Source organism: Excalfactoria chinensis, chromosome 3 (assembly GCF_039878825.1).
Source record: "Excalfactoria chinensis isolate bCotChi1 chromosome 3, bCotChi1.hap2, whole genome shotgun sequence".
In the NCBI taxonomy this organism is placed as follows: domain Eukaryota; kingdom Metazoa; phylum Chordata; class Aves; order Galliformes; family Phasianidae; genus Excalfactoria; species Excalfactoria chinensis.
Window position 1 is genome coordinate 32,444,124 of NC_092827.1, and position 8,341 is coordinate 32,452,464.

The 8,341-nt window shown below is 41.8% G+C and overlaps 1 non-coding gene across 1 annotated transcript; it reads right to left on the bottom strand.

Annotated features, from left to right (window-relative positions):
• Positions 1-7,874: 7,874 nt before the first annotated feature.
• TRNAE-CUC (transfer RNA glutamic acid (anticodon CUC)) lies at positions 7,875-7,946 on the bottom strand. The gene has a single exon. It is a non-coding gene; the product is annotated as a tRNA-Glu (tRNA).
• Between the last annotated feature and the right edge of the window lie 395 nt (positions 7,947-8,341).

Below are 8,341 nucleotides of genomic sequence, written 5' to 3' on the forward strand. Positions count from 1 at the left end.
CCAGGAAGGGCAAGCAATTTGCAGTTCTTGTATGTGCAAGGAAATTCAAACACTAGAGCTACAGGAGAGTTGAAATGCCACCTAGAAAAATACCACTTGACTTCAAAATGTGACCGGGCCTCAAAATGGTGGCAGGGCAACAGTGTGCTGTGCTGACCTCAGGCTGGCTGGGTGGTGGCTCTCAGCCCTGCATGATAATGGAGGGGACTCCTGTCTTATCCATGGCAGGAAGAAAATGACAGCTCTGATAAAAGCAGCCTCCTCAAGGAAGAGCAGGTGGCATGATCCAGCAGGGTGAGTGGGGAAAGAGGGTCCCAGAGGATGAGTGGAAGCACCTTGGTCCTTTGGGACAAGTGGGGATGGTGTGACCAGCAGGGGAGCAAGAGGACCAAAGTAGCTGAAGGATGGGAGATCCCAGGCTTCCTGGGTGCCACATTCCCCAAACTGGTCAGTTGCAAGATTTAAGAAAAGGTTGCATTGAGGGAGGATGAAAAGGAACAAAAATGGTGTGTGGATTGTTCTTTCTAACAAGTCATTTTCACACAGAAGCGTTTGGAACTGAACTCACTGAGAACAGCACTTTAGGTCACCACTCAAGAGATGGTGTTTCTCTGTTGAAGGTGCTGGATCTGGGAGACTAGAGATCCGCAGCTCTGGTGTGTGGCTCTCAGGAGGCACCACACTGTTCTGTTAGAAGAAGGTGCTCTTCTAAGAAGCAGAGCTCTGAAAGTGCAGCTTCCATGAGACAGCGCACCACGATGGAAAAATGAACTTTAATTTTGCATGACCCAAAATAAAATGCTTCAGGTTGATCAGACACTGTGATTCAGCTAAAAGTGAAAGTGCAAACAGGCTATTGTTTTTTTGGAAATAAGAGTAGGGAAATAAAAAATATTTGACAGGTTACTATTCCTGTTCTATCTACCTTGTGTGTATGTGAACGTGCTTGTATTTATTCATGACTGCAGCAAGAACCCACCTCATGCACATCACCAATTTCTCTTCTTTCTGCAGGCAACCCTGCTAGTTGCTGAACTTTGGCCACCTGCTCAAGCCTAAGGGGCACTGATATTAAATTAACCATAGCCTGACATTTCTCTGATAACTGACATTTGCACAGACAAGCCTTGGATGCGCATGTGCGCAGTAGGAAATTAAAGTGTAAAGTAAATAAGATTATCGTTGCGTGTTTCTTCTCAAAAACATGTTGCAAGTCATTATCTTGCCCTCTAATAAGTGAGATTTTCTGTGCAAAGCCAAATAATTTAATTTACATATCTCAAATGCATGCCTCTTTGTTGTTGTTGCAAGGCCTGTACAGCGTGTCTTGGGAATGAAATCATCTCATCGCCAAGAACTGGCACAGCTGTGGGCAAATGTCTCTTTTTGTCACGTTCTGAGAGCACAGTATTGCTCCAGAAAGTGCTGTTTGTCCTGTCCTTTCAGAGAGCTTCAGGCTACTATCAGGGAATGCTTCTTCCTCTCTGCAGCTCTCTGCTTCCTCTGGAAGAAAACCCCACTTCAGACTGGACTCAGTTACTGATATCCTTTTGTCTCCATCCAAGCCAATGGGAATGTCTCTGTCTTTGGTGGTGAAAGCAAAACTATGGCCACAACAATTTGATGAATTTCAAATGTGTGATTATAAATTGTTAAGATGCTGAAAGATCCTGTTCCTGTACCCGCTGACCTGACAAGTGGCATAAGGCTGCTCAGTCAAATAACAGCTATTTTAAGAAAAGTTCTATGTTCAAATAGAGAAAACAAGTTGGGTAAAATAAATAAACTGGAGAGTTGGGGATAAATGCCACAACTGATATGGATGTGGCTGAGGATATCAGTAAGAGAGCCCCTTGATGAGGAACCCAGCCTGGTGCAGCTATCTACGAAATATCCAGGTATACACAGGGGAGCAGCTAGGTACTTCTCACAGCTTTCCTGTGCAGTGACTATATCATAAAAAATGTTATTCTATTATTTCTACACATAATGATGTTAAGATATAAAGTTTTTTGCATGGAGGAAAAAGGATAAAAAAGCATTTGGTAGCAGGTAGCAGATACTGCATTATTCTGTCATAAACTGAAGCTGTAAAGAAAATGAAATTTGTAGGTTTTTCCCTATCAGTGCTCATACACATAGTCATGAGGTGTGCCTCTTCTCACTGGTGACAGGTGACATGAGGAGGGGAAATGGCCACAAGTTGCGCCAAGGTAAGTTTAGATTGGACATTAGGAAACACTTATTTACATAAAGGGTAGTTAAACACTGGAATAGGCTCCCCAGGGAGGTGGTTGAATCACCATCCTGGATGCATTTAAGAGCCATTTGGATGTGGTGCTCAGGGATATGATTTAGCAGAGGGTTGTTAGAGTTAGGATACTATGGTTAGGCTGCAATTGGACTTGATGATCTTTGAGGTCTTTTCCAACCTGAGTAATTCTATGATTCTATGAGATCAGAAAAGATTGCATGTTCAATAGCATGTTCGGATGTGTGATCCCCTTTCACTAATGATGACAACAGAAAGGCCTCTGATTTTTACTCTGTTCTTCCTCTCACAACTACTAATTTGAGGTCTTACTTTTAGCTAAATATCTTCTTTTTCCTTCAGAGAAAAAATGTTGTGCTTCCTGGGTATAAAGTTGGCCCCTCCATAGCAGAACTGTATTACTTCAGTAGGGTTTTGGTCCCTCTTAACTCTGAAAACAGAAAAACTTTCAGCAGGTATTATGTTAGTTTTGAACAGAGAATGGGAAGAAAGGAATCCAGGTTTTATATTGATATTTCAGACCAGGAAATGAAGTCACAGTTTAAAACTGAGAAAGGACAATTTTGGTCACAAAACAAGCACAGACATCACAACACATGATAAACATGGTAGAGTTTCATTTTTGTGCTAGTGATGTTAGATTGCTCTTGCCTAAACCATACTAGAAGTAGCTCTTAGCTGTAGAAATTCAGGCAGCTCATTGCAGCTTTCATGAGATTAATTCAAAACCATATGTAAAACAAAAACATCCTCTTCATTAACTTAGTTCTGCAGAAGTGATCCTAGTGTGTATCTCTGGAAGATAACAGCTTCATTAATGAACCAACACAGAGAATTTCCCATAATCAGAAAGACTTGATTCTCCTCAAGATTTTAGTTATACCAGTTCTTCTCCTACTGTGTTCTTTAAAAGTTAAGGAGTCTCTCTTTTAGGTTGCCATCTGCTTCAGGTGGGTAATTATCTTTTAACATCTGTTCAGTGACATACACTATATGGTAGTATTTACACTGGTGATCTTAATCCATTTTGTGGTGGGCAAAAATATTCAGATTTGCAACAACATTCTGGGGGTTTTCAGGGCAAATAACATATTTTGTCAGGTAAACACTCAGCATATTTGAATTCTATTGCTCCTAAAGGGTAATGAAGAAACGCAATTTGCTTACTGGCAAGTTCAGCTTGTCAAGATACATTTTCTTTCCATCTATAACCTTGAAAATGTGCAATGAGGATGTCAAAAAAAAACAAGAAATATTTCTGTATTCCACATCTCCAACCTATTGCCTACAGCACTGCCTGTGCCTCTCCAACAGTCCACAAGGACTTAACTTCTTTTTCAATGGAAAATATTAGAATCTGCTTAGTTTTTCCATTTCAACACAGTCATGCAGCATTTGTAAAATTGCAGCAGTAACCCCCATATGGTCTCATGTCAGCCCACCAGCTCCTGTCACTGTCAGGTGTTCACTGCACTGGAAAAGGCTCTTTGTTGGGAGCTTTCTGATGAAATGCTCTCCACTGAAAATGCCATGTGGTTAAGAGTGAAAGTAGGAACAGGGGATCTTCTTTTGATAAATACATTCAATTTAGAATATTTTAGTTCAGAAGGTACAACATGTTTTGCATTACTATTTTATAACATATTTTTTTCTAGACTAAAACAGCTTTCAAATCGCAGGTAGTCTATAATAAAAAAGGAATAAAAATGGTCAACGGTAGAAAGGAAAACCTAAACTCTCTGAGTGGCCTAGTCCAAAACCATGCTTAGTTAATTATTTCACCCCAAATTACAGACACCTCCCGAGGAACCTCCTTTAAGCAAATCTGTGTTGAATCTTTGAAACTGTGGCCTCTGCCTCAGTGCTGCTTCCTGGGGGGACTTCCCAGCAAATCCTCTGGGAGATGTGCTCTGTGACCAGCACAACCTTTACTGTTGGCCAGATGTGTAAGCACTCCAAAGATCACTTTTTCCTGCAAAGTATGCCACAGTGACCTGTGCTCAAGTCACACTATTCTCAGACTGGATCCCTTTGTCCATAGGGCCCCGTGCTGTGCAGGTGGACCACCCGGGATTAATGACAGGCCAAGGCCCAGGTCCTACTCACATGCCCTTGTGCTGTGCTCTGCTAAATTTCCAGTGTCTCTTCCCCAGTATATTCAACTTTAGAGGAAAGGAGGGAGAAGACAAGTAGTTTTTTAGAAGGTCTAACTGAGCATGACCATTAGGATCTAGGGTTTATGTAAACCAGCTTTTTATGTTTCTGTTTTTCTATTTTTTCACTCAGAGGGTGGTGACGCACTGGAACAGGTTGCCCAAGGGGTTTGTGGATTCCCCATCCCTGGAGGCATTCAAGGCCAGTCTGGATGTGGCTCTGGACAACCTGGCCTGTGGCAGGGGCATTGAAACTAGATGATTTTGAGGTCCTTTTCAACCCAGGCCATTCTGTGATTCTATGATTCTATGATTCTATGATTCTATGATTCTATGTAAAACTTGCACACAACATCACAGAGAGTGCTGCTAAACAGTATTTGCTGAAAGAAAACTCAAGGATTTTGTGTGTCTGTTGCCAAACTTCTTCCTAAAGAAAAGTATGCAACAGCTCAGCTTCCTTTCTGCACAGTTGTATGTCCTAAAGCCATCACAACAATTCTGGAATGTGAATTTCATGGACAGAAGATGTGTATGTATGTAACTATCTTCAAAGATTTAAATAAATCCAGCATTTCTTTTTCCTTTGAAATTTGTGGAATTTTTAAAAATATTTCCTCCCCCCCCACCTCCCAACAACAGAACAGAACTTACCACGGTTAAATCAGTGTAGCTCTTGACTTTGTTTACAGTGGCAATTTGTTTGTCAGAGCTTTGAAGTACTGCGTTTTAAGGGCAGTAATTGTACTATCATAATGTTGCTTCTGTTCAAATTCTGCTCGGGGTTCATTTAAGCTTAGAGCGTGACTTTGTATTCTAGCAACACAATAATACAACAGTTAGTACAAATTACTTATCTGAAAGCAAAAAATGACATTAATGTAACATGCAGGTGTCTCAATTACACCCCAGCATATGTGCTTTAACTTTTATTGCAGAGATTTTGTAATCCATTTATCCTCGTAAATGTATTCATAACAGAATCTATAGTTAATTATTTGCTAAGGTAACTTTTGCCTGTTTTTACCAGGTTATCGCAAGTATCTAATGACTTTCCAAATCGAGCTCACAGATTTAATGTGACAAATCAGGATGTATGCCATTAAGCAACATGGCTATTATGTAAACTCTTTTTTATATTCAGTAAAACTGCAAAACTTCTTTCTTAAAACCCAGGGATATATATAAATACATATACATATTTGGTACTGATTTACTAATGGTAGATTGAGAAGTTGTAGGTCATTTTCAGATGGCTAAACACAAACACATATATTTTCGTCACAGTGCTAACCTCCTGTCTGAGTCTTATTACACAAAGCATTTGCCCATGGTTTTCCATCTCACTTTAATTGGAGGCAACTGTTCCAGCTGGACTCCCTGTCTTATACAGAAGATGATGACGTTGTTAACAGGATGCAGGTTCCTCAAACCATCTGTCTCTAATGGCAAGATGATGGGCTATCTTCAGCATCTTCCTACTGGCTGTGTTTTTCAGTGACAATGAGGATAACATTTCTGTTCATGCTTCATCTGATCTAGTGACCAAACGCTTGGACTTTTCTGGTAATTCTAATGTGCTTCTAGAAAAGTATAACTAATGATCTAGCTTTTCTCAGTATGTGATATCTAGTTAGTACTATGTTTCCATATAGTCATGCAAAGATAATAGATTAGAAAATGTAGTATGCAATGATGTTCTCATGTAGCTCCTACAGCAATTGTGCCTCTGAACTCAGGATACTGGATTCTGAAATTCCACTTTTCTTTTGCAGTGAATGTGCATCTGTGCTTGTCCAGGCCCCTGATGCAAACTTAACAACAGCTCCATCAGAAGGACCAGGAGAGCCCTGGTATAAAGGAGAGTCCGAGAAATGGGATATTATGGAGAATGTCTAATACCATTATTGTGAGTCTTGAATGAATACACTATCTGTCAGTTTCTTTAGGAAAGAGATAACAGGCAAATTGGGATTGTTTGTGGAGCATCTGATACATTGCGTCCTTTGCTGGAAGTAGAGCAGAGGATGCAATTAACATGTTCTTGGTTGGTTTGGGTTTATTTCTCTTTATACTTGTCTCGCAAAATATCAGAATTAAGAATGAGAAATGATTAAAATGCAAAGCCCCAAAAGCTCTATGTAGCTCTCTCACAGATTCCAAGTGAAGTAAAAAACAGATTCAGGGTACAGTTGACATTCAGCCTCTGGTACAAGACATACAGTAGGAATGTTATGCTCCTAAAGAATGAATCCCATGTACAGACTTATCAAGAACCTCTATTCTGCCTTTTCTCCTGGAGAAAACATATAATAATAGAATCACGGAATCTTAGAATGGCCTGGGTTGAAAGGACCTCAAAGCTCATTTAGTTTTAAACCCCCTGCTATGGTGCAAGGTCATCAGTCACTAGGCCAGGCTGCCCAGAGCCACATCCAGCCTGGCCTTGAATGCCTCCAGGGATGGGGCTTCCACAACCTCCTTGAGCAACCTGTTCCAGTGTGTCACCACCTTCTGTGTGAAAAACTTCCTCCTAATATCTAACCTAAAATTCCCATCCTATCACTATCCACCCTTGTAAATAGCCATTCCCCCTCCTGTTTATATGCTCTCTTCAAGTATTGAAAGGCCACAATGAGGTCTCCCTACAGCCTTCTCTTCTCCAAACTAAACAAGCCCAGTTCCCTCAACCCGTCCTCTTGGGAGGGGTGCTCCAGCCCTCTGATCATCTTAGTGGCACCCGTCTGGACCTGCTCTAAGAGCTTAACGTCCTTCCTGTAGTGGAGGCCCCAGGCCTGGTTGCAATACTGCAGATGGGGCCTCACAAGAGCTGAGCAGAGGGAGACCATCATCTCCCTCTACCTGCTGGCCACCCTTTTTTTAATGCAGCCCAGAACACAGTTGGCCTTCTGGGCTGCAAGTGCACACTGCTGGCTCATGTCCAGCTTCTTGTCCACCAGGACTCCTAAGTCCTTCTCTGCAGGGCTGCTCTCAAGTAGTTCTTTGCCCAGCTTGTATAAATAAAGGCAATTGCCCTGACCCAAGTACAACACCTTGCACTTGGCCTTGTTGAACTCCACCATTAAGTTCACATGGGCCCACTTCTCCAATCTGTCCAGCTCCCTCTGGATGACTTCCCTTCCTTCCACTGTATCAACTGCACCGCTCAGCTTGGTGTCATCTGCAAACTTGCTGAGGGTGCACTTGATGCCATCATCTGTGTCATTTCTAAAGATGTTGCAGAGCACCGGTCCCAAGACTGACCCCTGAGGGACACCACTTGTGACCGGCCTCCACCCTGACACAGAACCATTAATCACAATCCTTTGGCTGCAACCAGCCAACCAATTCTTAATCCACTGAATAATCCATCCTTCTAATCCATACCTGCCCAATTTAGAAAGAAGGATGTCGTAATAGAATATGTCAAAGGCTTTGAAAATGATAGCTTCCCTGACCGAGAATCGAACCCGGGCCGCGGCGGTGAGAGCGCCGAATCCTAACCACTAGACCACCAGGGACTACATAATATTTCTGTTTTTGTCTTTCAGAAGAAATCATAAGGTTCATAGAGATCATAGAATCTTTTCTCCAAGAGGAAACATTCAGTTGTGAAAGAGAAAACAAATACATAGGATAAACTATGGGTGTAGCAGCCTAAAGTGAAAGATTGGGATTTTGGGTTAGGAGATGTGGGAGATTTTGCCACGAGGTGAGTGGCAACAAGAAGTTGCCAAGGACAAAGGCAGATGACAAAGGGACACGAATGAAAAGGGCTGAGGGAGGGCGAGCAGCTTTCCACCAGCTAATATTGATGTGAAACCTACCTAAGTTGCTGGTTACTTGAGAGATCCTGTCAGTGTTCAGGCAGAATTACTCAAGTACCCCCCACCTTCTCTTACACTTTTTTCTTCTA